Source organism: Hippocampus zosterae, chromosome 13 (genome assembly GCF_025434085.1).
Source record: "Hippocampus zosterae strain Florida chromosome 13, ASM2543408v3, whole genome shotgun sequence".
NCBI classification, from domain to species: domain Eukaryota; kingdom Metazoa; phylum Chordata; class Actinopteri; order Syngnathiformes; family Syngnathidae; genus Hippocampus; species Hippocampus zosterae.
This window is the reverse complement of record NC_067463.1, coordinates 6,471,528-6,479,828: the sequence shown is the minus strand read 5'-3', so window position 1 is coordinate 6,479,828 and position 8,301 is coordinate 6,471,528. Positions and strand designations below refer to the sequence as shown.

At 40.8% G+C, this 8,301-nt stretch overlaps 1 long non-coding RNA gene across 1 annotated transcript; it reads left to right on the top strand.

The window, feature by feature from the left end:
* The first annotated feature begins 5,791 nt into the window (after positions 1 to 5,791).
* LOC127613885 (uncharacterized) lies at positions 5,792 to 6,900 on the top strand. Its single transcript, XR_007966355.1, has 3 exons — positions 5,792 to 6,330; positions 6,488 to 6,601; positions 6,703 to 6,900. It is a non-coding gene; the product is annotated as an uncharacterized LOC127613885 (long non-coding RNA).
* The last annotated feature ends 1,401 nt before the right edge of the window (positions 6,901 to 8,301 follow it).

Genomic DNA, 8,301 nt, shown 5'->3' with positions numbered 1-8,301 from the left:
AATGACTAAGTCGTTGTAGACTGCGGGTTCTACTAAGGGTGTATCTATGTTCAGGGAAATATATAGGCAAGCATAAAATGCTTTAATGTCAAAATGATTTCAATACAGCGACATCACCTGTGGACAACAGTACAGGATTGGGCCGCGTCCCGGATCACTAAATAGTGGACTTTGGATTGTCAGGGGGAAGCCCCTTTGGTCTACCCCTTGCACAAAGCTAAGTCTATAATAGCATGCTAGCATGAGTTTGGGGTGGAAAAGGAATGAATATCTCAGGTGGGGAACACATCATTTTAAGGGATTTTTTGAAAGAAAATGAAGAGCGGACACATGAAGGGGGAGGGGGATGGTTAGTGGTGTGTTATTGCACTCTTAAAATTGCTGGGTCAAAAGTCATCCAAATTGGTTGAAATAGCCATCGCAGCTCTGCGTGAAATAGAGACCGGGACAAATGCGTTTTTTATTTCTAACCCAGTACATTGGATTGAGGATTTGGTCCAGCACGTTGGGTTGAAATTTGAATTCAACAAGGGGGCAAAGCAACCTATACTGATAGTATTTTTAACCTAAGAAATGTCGTAGCATGTTAGCAGTATAGCTGTGGCTAAAAATCTGTGTTACGCGAAGCCACCACCAATAATTGCTAAAATTGTCAGATTAATTAGATTTCCACTTCATGACACAAAATACTCAAATACAGTACACTCAGTTCATCCGACTCAAGTTCTGTGGTGCGCTCGAAATGACCAACACACTGAACCAAATCATCACTATTAAGTCCGATGAGGATTCGCGATCGGAAATATTGAACAGGTCTGACATTTTGGTGAATCATTCGACTCCGGTGTCAGACGCACATTTTGCCACTGGAAATACGGCGCGGGTTTAACACGCACGATGGTTGGCTCAGACCGTTTTTTCAAGTAGATGAGGGAGGGACCAAAAAAAAAAAAAAGACTCTGAACACACCCCACACCACAGGATCATTAATCTTTAGAGACCATTTGGCACTTGCTGATTTTGATCGGAAAAGAGGAACATTTCTACAAATTAAATCTGAATATTGTGCACCCAATTCAAAGATACATTTTGGTGAGCTTTCATTTCCCCTACACCGTACTCTTGTCCACAGATGATGTGTATTTTAAAAATGAGGTTCGCGCAGCCTTTTGTGGGTTGTCCTTGTTCTTTTCACAGTGACAGTGTGGCGTCAAAAACCACAGCAATCGGCAGTTCTTTCTGCCTTCCTCCGGCCACGTTAATCGTAGACAAAGATCTCCACGGGATCTGCCAATGTCTCCTTCGCCGAACTAGTGAGGAATGACTTCCGACAGTTCAACAAACAGGTCGCGCCCGTGCGACTGCCACATACTTGACTTGTTTCTAGTATTTTACATAGAGGTTAGAGAAGAGGAAGGTATTTTTACTTTAAAAAAATAATACTTAAAAAAAACTTGGCTATTTTTGCCAAGTCTGACAATGGCTACATGTGGCCTGTTTGTGTTGTGTTATATCTTAGTGAATATCTCTGACCTGTCCCAAATGTGCCTTGTGTTTCCGACCAAAATGTATCGCACGTTATTTGAAAACATTGACGCAAAAAAAAAAGTGTATTCGTGTAACTTCTTTTGTGTAACTGTAACAATGACAACAGATGCGACTTGTGCATCAGGGCCACTGTGACATTTTCCAAATGACAATGACGGAATGTCAATAAAGACAAATATGAATGGTCTCCTTCTTCTTGTTTTAATTTCAACTTAATATTTAACTTAAAAACTATAACTCCCCCTATCTTCTTTTTCTTTTTATTAAAAAGAAAAACTCTGCCACGACAATCGTCATTTGCCTATAAAATTGTTAAAAGCATATTACAGTATTACATCGAAACCTGATTAACATTAAAGAACAAAAGAAAGAAATGTAGTACAACTTATAGCAAAAAATAACGACATTCACTTCGATTTTTAGACCGTTACGGAAGAGAACCTAAGCACAACAATACAACACCAAACAAAAATTAAGTAAACAATAAAAATACTCACATTTAATTTTTTTGGGGGGGGGGTCAAATTAATGCACCATTTGAACGATGTCACCATTCTGAAAACAAAATTAAACAAATAAATCAACGATACAAAATCTAATTCAGTTCAGCAACATCAACTCAGGAGTACAATACATAAAACACTCCGACCTCCAAAATAAAAGCATTTGTGCTTTAAATTTTTTTTTTTAAATTATGAGATAGGCTAGATCACAGGTGTCAAACTCAAAGCCTGGGGGGCAGATCCGGCCCGCCACATCATTTTATGTGGCCCGCGAAAGCAAGCTACGCGCGTCAACTTCTATGATCCTTGCTAAAATTAGTACTGAAATGTCAAATTTTAATATGTAACAAATAATGTCGAGATTTTGTGATAATTTTGTAACCCTGTTCACACTAACTCAAACAATGATTGAACAAACTATTGTCGTTAATTTGACTGATTTCAAAATTGGTAATCTATAAATACGGTTGAGTTGTACAAGTAATAATAGATAAAAATATCATTAAAAATGGGGACACGCAATCATCGATGTTCTAGCATGTCGACAGACACACCCTAAATGAGTGTTAAAGTGTCTTGAAACTTCTTCTGTACATGTACGTCAATCGGTGTGGTTAGCAACACTTCAGAGAATCACAATATTTCCTTTTCATGCTTTCCGGCAATCTCAATAGTTTTTTTTTTTTTAAAGAGTTTCTTGCATATAATCGGCCAAATCAGTTAATACAACCAAATAATATGATTACATACTGTACATACAGTATATCTTTTTTTTTTTACAAATGACAAAGAAAGAAAAGTGATGTATAAATATGCTAGTGTGTGTGCGCTTAAATTTAAATAGTCTGCATGCAAACCGACAGTTGTACAAACACACTTAAAAATAGCACATCGAAGGGCAAAAGCATTTGTTGGTGTCAGACCGAGACATACGAAAGAAATGATCCACGACTATATTAATATCAAACAAATTAAAAACGTCAAGAACGAGGTAGATTGTTTTACTTTGTCCCATTTCCTCTCAAATCACCATTATCTGTTTATATGTCAAATTGTCCTCTGCAGAGGACAAATTTGTGAACCTAAATATCTTCCACCCAGTGCCCCCAATCGCATTAACTCCTTTTGTTACTCTAAAGAGGACATTCAGTGCTTTCTAATGATACCACATTTGTCAGGGTTAGAAAAAGTAAGAAAATGGCTTCCCTCAGTGCAAGCACTTTTTATGGGAAGAGGAAAAGTAATACTTTTTATCAAACACATTTTGTTACGTTCGGGCAAGCCGAACTAAAGTTGGGATCCCAGAAGTGAAGACACCAAACAAGGTCTCCGAGAGTTCAAAAAGCGAAACACGACGAGGTCTATAGCAAAAGCAGTAGTTATGGGTCCAGCGACACCGATGCGTCGACGTGTCGGTGATGTGCCACTTCATTACGTCACGTGATTGACACTTGAACTGCACCGGTGCAGTTTAGACTGCATCGGCTGCTTGGCACAGTCCAAGCTGCGGCATTTAGTCCAGGGGGCGTCGACTCGGTGCTGGGGGCGTTGACGCAGCAAAAGCCCGCACAGTGTATCCTAAGGAAGTGCGTCTGGCGACACGATGCCGATTGCCGAAACAAGCTAGACCCCACCCTCGCTCGAATAAAAATATATGTTTGGGCAATACGGAAAACACACTGATTATCAGAAAAAAATGTGTCCGTCTGACTTCTAGCGTCATGCCGGCTGTCATATAATAGGCTATTATTATATGAGAAGTGTTTTATGAACGTTTGTACTGTACGTCATACTCCAGTTGATTGAGAGGTCCCGCCTCTAAGGGGGAGTTCCAGAAAGTGACTGCGAGTGAGCACACCGCATGTTTGATGACTCTGCCACGTTGCTATTAAAAGTCACATAAAACGTAAACCTTGTCTGCTCACCATCATTACATCGGCTAGGCTAGTTTAGCTGTTGTCGTAGTTCAAAGCTTAATATGTGGCGTGGGTTGGGTCGGCGCCGCAAGTACGTGCTCGCGCGCACAGCTGAGAGCAGCAGACTATCGACTGATGAGACGCGCTTCACTCGAGTGACGTTGCTACAGTACGTGCATATTATGGAGCAGCTTCCGGACAAATACAAATTGTCCGCCGCGTAGAGCCATTTTGATCTTTTGGAGAATAAGGTATTCATTAAAATCTCCTTGTCTCACCAAGTGCCTCTCGGATTTTTGACATGTCTTACTGCATTGTGTGTGTGTGTCTTCTCCACAACAGGGGAAATAGCATGCAACAGACTGCAATTTAAAACACTGGAGCATCTTATTTTTCTAAATCAAAATTTGTGAAGACAAAGCCCACAAGCATCCTCATTCACATGAATTTCACATTATTGAAACACATTGAATGATACAATATGAATGCATGGATGTGAATGATATTGTCAAGGGTCAATGTCATCTTTATTGTCAAATATGCTTTATGTATGACATGCAACATAGATGAAATTTCTTCCTCTCAATCCTCAGTGCATACATGCATGTAAACATGCTGTGCACTAAACACACACAACTAAGAAAGGATAGCAGCTACACTGTATAAAAAAAGACATGTAATCTGAACAGTATAGACAATATAAACAGCATAAACAACAACATAAACAATGGCGCTAGTGGCTACACTGAGCTTTTATCTCATTCAGTACCAGTCATTGGGTAGAGTGAGGTAGTGCATTGTATACACGTCATCATCAAATCAGTTTGTTCAGTCTGTCAAGAAGGTTGGCTGCAGGGATTTTGAAGGTCCAGCAGGTGGCAGTGGTCAGCGACACAGTATCAGTACAGTATCAACACAGTGTGTCATTTTATTTTTATTTTTATTTTCCCAAGATGGCGCCCGAGTAGGCAGCCTTCGGCAAGTGCTCTTCAATAGCCTTGCTTTTTTGTTCTTTTTTGCCGTTTTTGTCTTTTGTTTTGTCACATGTTGTTTGTTGTTTCATTGTGTGGACCTGATATGGACTGTTTTCAGCGCTTTTTGGCCACGACATTCGTCAAAGGAGCAGTATCTGTGCTTGGTGGTTGCGCCTTCTCGGCAGCACGCCTGTACCAGAACAGATTTTGATTGGGAGGAATGTCGGCGCCATTGACTGTCGGTGCTGGACAGACCTGGGATGCTTGTGTTTTTTGCGCCAGTAATGGGCAGCATTTTTCACAACCCCGATTTGTTCAGTGGCTATGTCAGCGCTGTTGGACAGTCGCCGTTGGTGCGGCTGGATGGATGGCCGCTGAAGTTGAGGATGAGGAGAGAGGAGCGTTGGCGAAGAGCGCCGATGCGTATTTGGAACCGAGAGTCGCCGCTTGAAATTGAAATGGATTTCATTGGGACAGGAGAAGTGAACCAATCTCTTTTTTCATCAATGGATGCTACAGCTTCTTGTTGACTTTGAAACTTAGCTTGTAGCCGACGTGTGCACATTTTGAGCATGACGTCTGATCCACTGGTTAAAGGACACTTTGATTCTCTCCTCTTTCATCTCAAACTGCTTCAAACAACAAAGCGTGTGATGGAAAAGTGGTTAGAACTGCATGACTGTCCGTGTTTTATGTTATGTGTTGTGTTTATTATTTTAATTTATGTTAACTGTTTTGGTAAGCGCTTTGTTACAGCTGCCGCTGTTGTGAAAGCGCTATATAAATCAGCATGTATTGTATTGTGTCGACACGCCTCATGGGGCCTCATGGACCCATGACTACTAAAAACTAGTGATGGGTCCAGCGACACCGATGCATTGACACATGCGCCGGGCTCACAGAGCAAACCACGTGTCGATGCATGTGCTGGCTCATTACGTCACGTGATTGACACGTGAACTGCGTTGACACAGTCCAGGCTTCTAATTGACACACCGGCTGCGTTGACACAGTCCAGGCTGCTAATTGACACATCGACTGTGTTGACACAGTCCAGGCTGCTAATTGACACATCGGCTGCGTTGACACAGTCCAGGCTGCTAATTGACACGTGAACTGCACCTGCATCGGCTGCTTGGCACAGTACAGGCTGCGCCACTTAGTCCAGGGGGCGTCGACTCAGTGCAGAGGGCGTTGACGCAGCAAAAGCCCGCCACACAGTGTTTATAAGGAACACCTGCCGAAACAAGCCAGACCTCACTCACGCTCGCTTGTCGAAGCTCGTGTCAGTGCAGACTTCGTGTTCGTGCCTTGCCTTCCTTGCCGATTATGGAGCAGAGACGCAAATCATCCGCCGTGTGGGACCATTTTGATGTCCTGGAGAATAAGGTATTATTTATTTATTCAAATCGCCTTCTGTCGCCGAGAGCCTCTCGGCGAGAGGCAGTCGCCGAGTGCCTCTCAGATTATTGACGTGTTGTACCATTCTAATCCGAATACATTTCAAGGTAACTCTTAGTTACTTCTTATTCACATTTCATTACAGGTGAAATGTCGAATTTGCCAAGTCAATTCGCCAACAGAAGCACCTCCACCATGCTGAGGCATTATCGGGCCAAGCATGAGAATGAAGTTCGCGATACACCCGGTATTACGCCAGGTATACAAACGTTCACTCATCTTTTCACGGTTGCTATGTTGATGATTAATTGACAATCAGTAATTATTGGTTGACTCTCCACTCCATGTTTGACAATCAAGGTTCCAGGAAGCAGCTGTACTGGAAGGACCAACACACTTCTTTCCCAAACCTCTCCCACCTCGCAAAGGAGTTCCTTTTGTACGCCAGCCTCATCCGTCCCTTGTGAGCGTGTGTTCTTCACAGCAGGAGAAATTGCTTGTAAAAGACGCAACAGGCTGAAGTTTAAAACATTGGAGCATCTTATTTTTCTCAATAAAAATGTGAAATCAAAGCCCACAAGCATCCTCATTCAAATGATCTTCACATTTTTTGAACACATTGAATGTTGCAAAATGAATGCATGGATGTGAATGATATTGTATACACTTCATCAAATCGATGAATGACCTTATGAAAATGTCTTGGAACAGTTGTAGATGCAAAACCGTGCTGGCAGCTACATAATAGATAAAAGAAAAATATCCCAAACCATAGGGATCCTCCCAAAACTAAGGATGTGCTGAATAAGAAATCCTTGTACACACTTTTATTACTTCCATATTTGACCTATTGTGTGGAAATATGGGGAAATGCCAGTAAAACACTGTTTTAAAACTACAATACAAAGCAATCAGAACAATCACTGGCTCCAAATAGACGGAACCCACAAAGCCACTGTTTATCAAATTAAACAATGAAATCTCATGACCTGGTTGACTTCAAAATCGCCCAATTAATGTACAAAGCACACAATAACCTCCTTTGCCAAAACATCCAGAAGCTTTTTAAAATTCGAGAAAGTTGTCATAATTTAAGGGGTACTAACCTATACAGAAAAATCCAAAACACGAACAAACATCACGCAAAGGAGTGTATCTGTAATAGGTGTAAATCTGTGGAATGATTCTGAAACGGACCAGTAAAATGAGTAACTCTCTTGCTGAGATTAAAAATGAATTTGAGAGTAGTACAAGACAACTACACAAATCAGAATTAAGCTAATAAATTCGATACACCCATGAAATATAGCAATACATCAGGAATACATTGATGAGATTATTTAATATATTAATGAAATGTAGCATCCATTATGAATATGAGAAAATCGACATATACTTGTGCTCCAATGAGTATGTACTGTATATACAAACCTAAAGTTGTAAAAATGTATAAGTACAGCATACATAAGGGTAAAAGCATTTGTTGATATGTAGACTTTCTTTTCTATTTTGAAAAATGATCAATTCATATATAAGAAGGGGTAGGACTCTAGGGTTTTTTTACTTCTTTCTACTCCTTTGAACACATATTTGTGATGATGACTATTTTCTTTTCCTTTTTTTATATCTTACCTTCACTTTTTGCCAATTTATTACCGAATTGTATATTTTATATGTTCAATATACAAAAAAATTATCAGTCAGTAAAGTCTGTTGAGTGGGTTGGATGCAGGGATCTTGAAGGTCCAGCAGGTGGCAGTGGTCAGTGACACAGTATCAGCACAGTATCAACACAGTGTGTCAGTGTGTCGACACGCCTCATGAGGCCTCATGGACCCATCACTACTAAAAACTATACTTACCGAGAGTTCAAAAAGCGAAACACGACGAGGTCAAGAGCAAAAGCAGTCTGTGAGCAAGGAAGCAGCAAGGCAAATGCAATAGTCCAGCAACATGTGC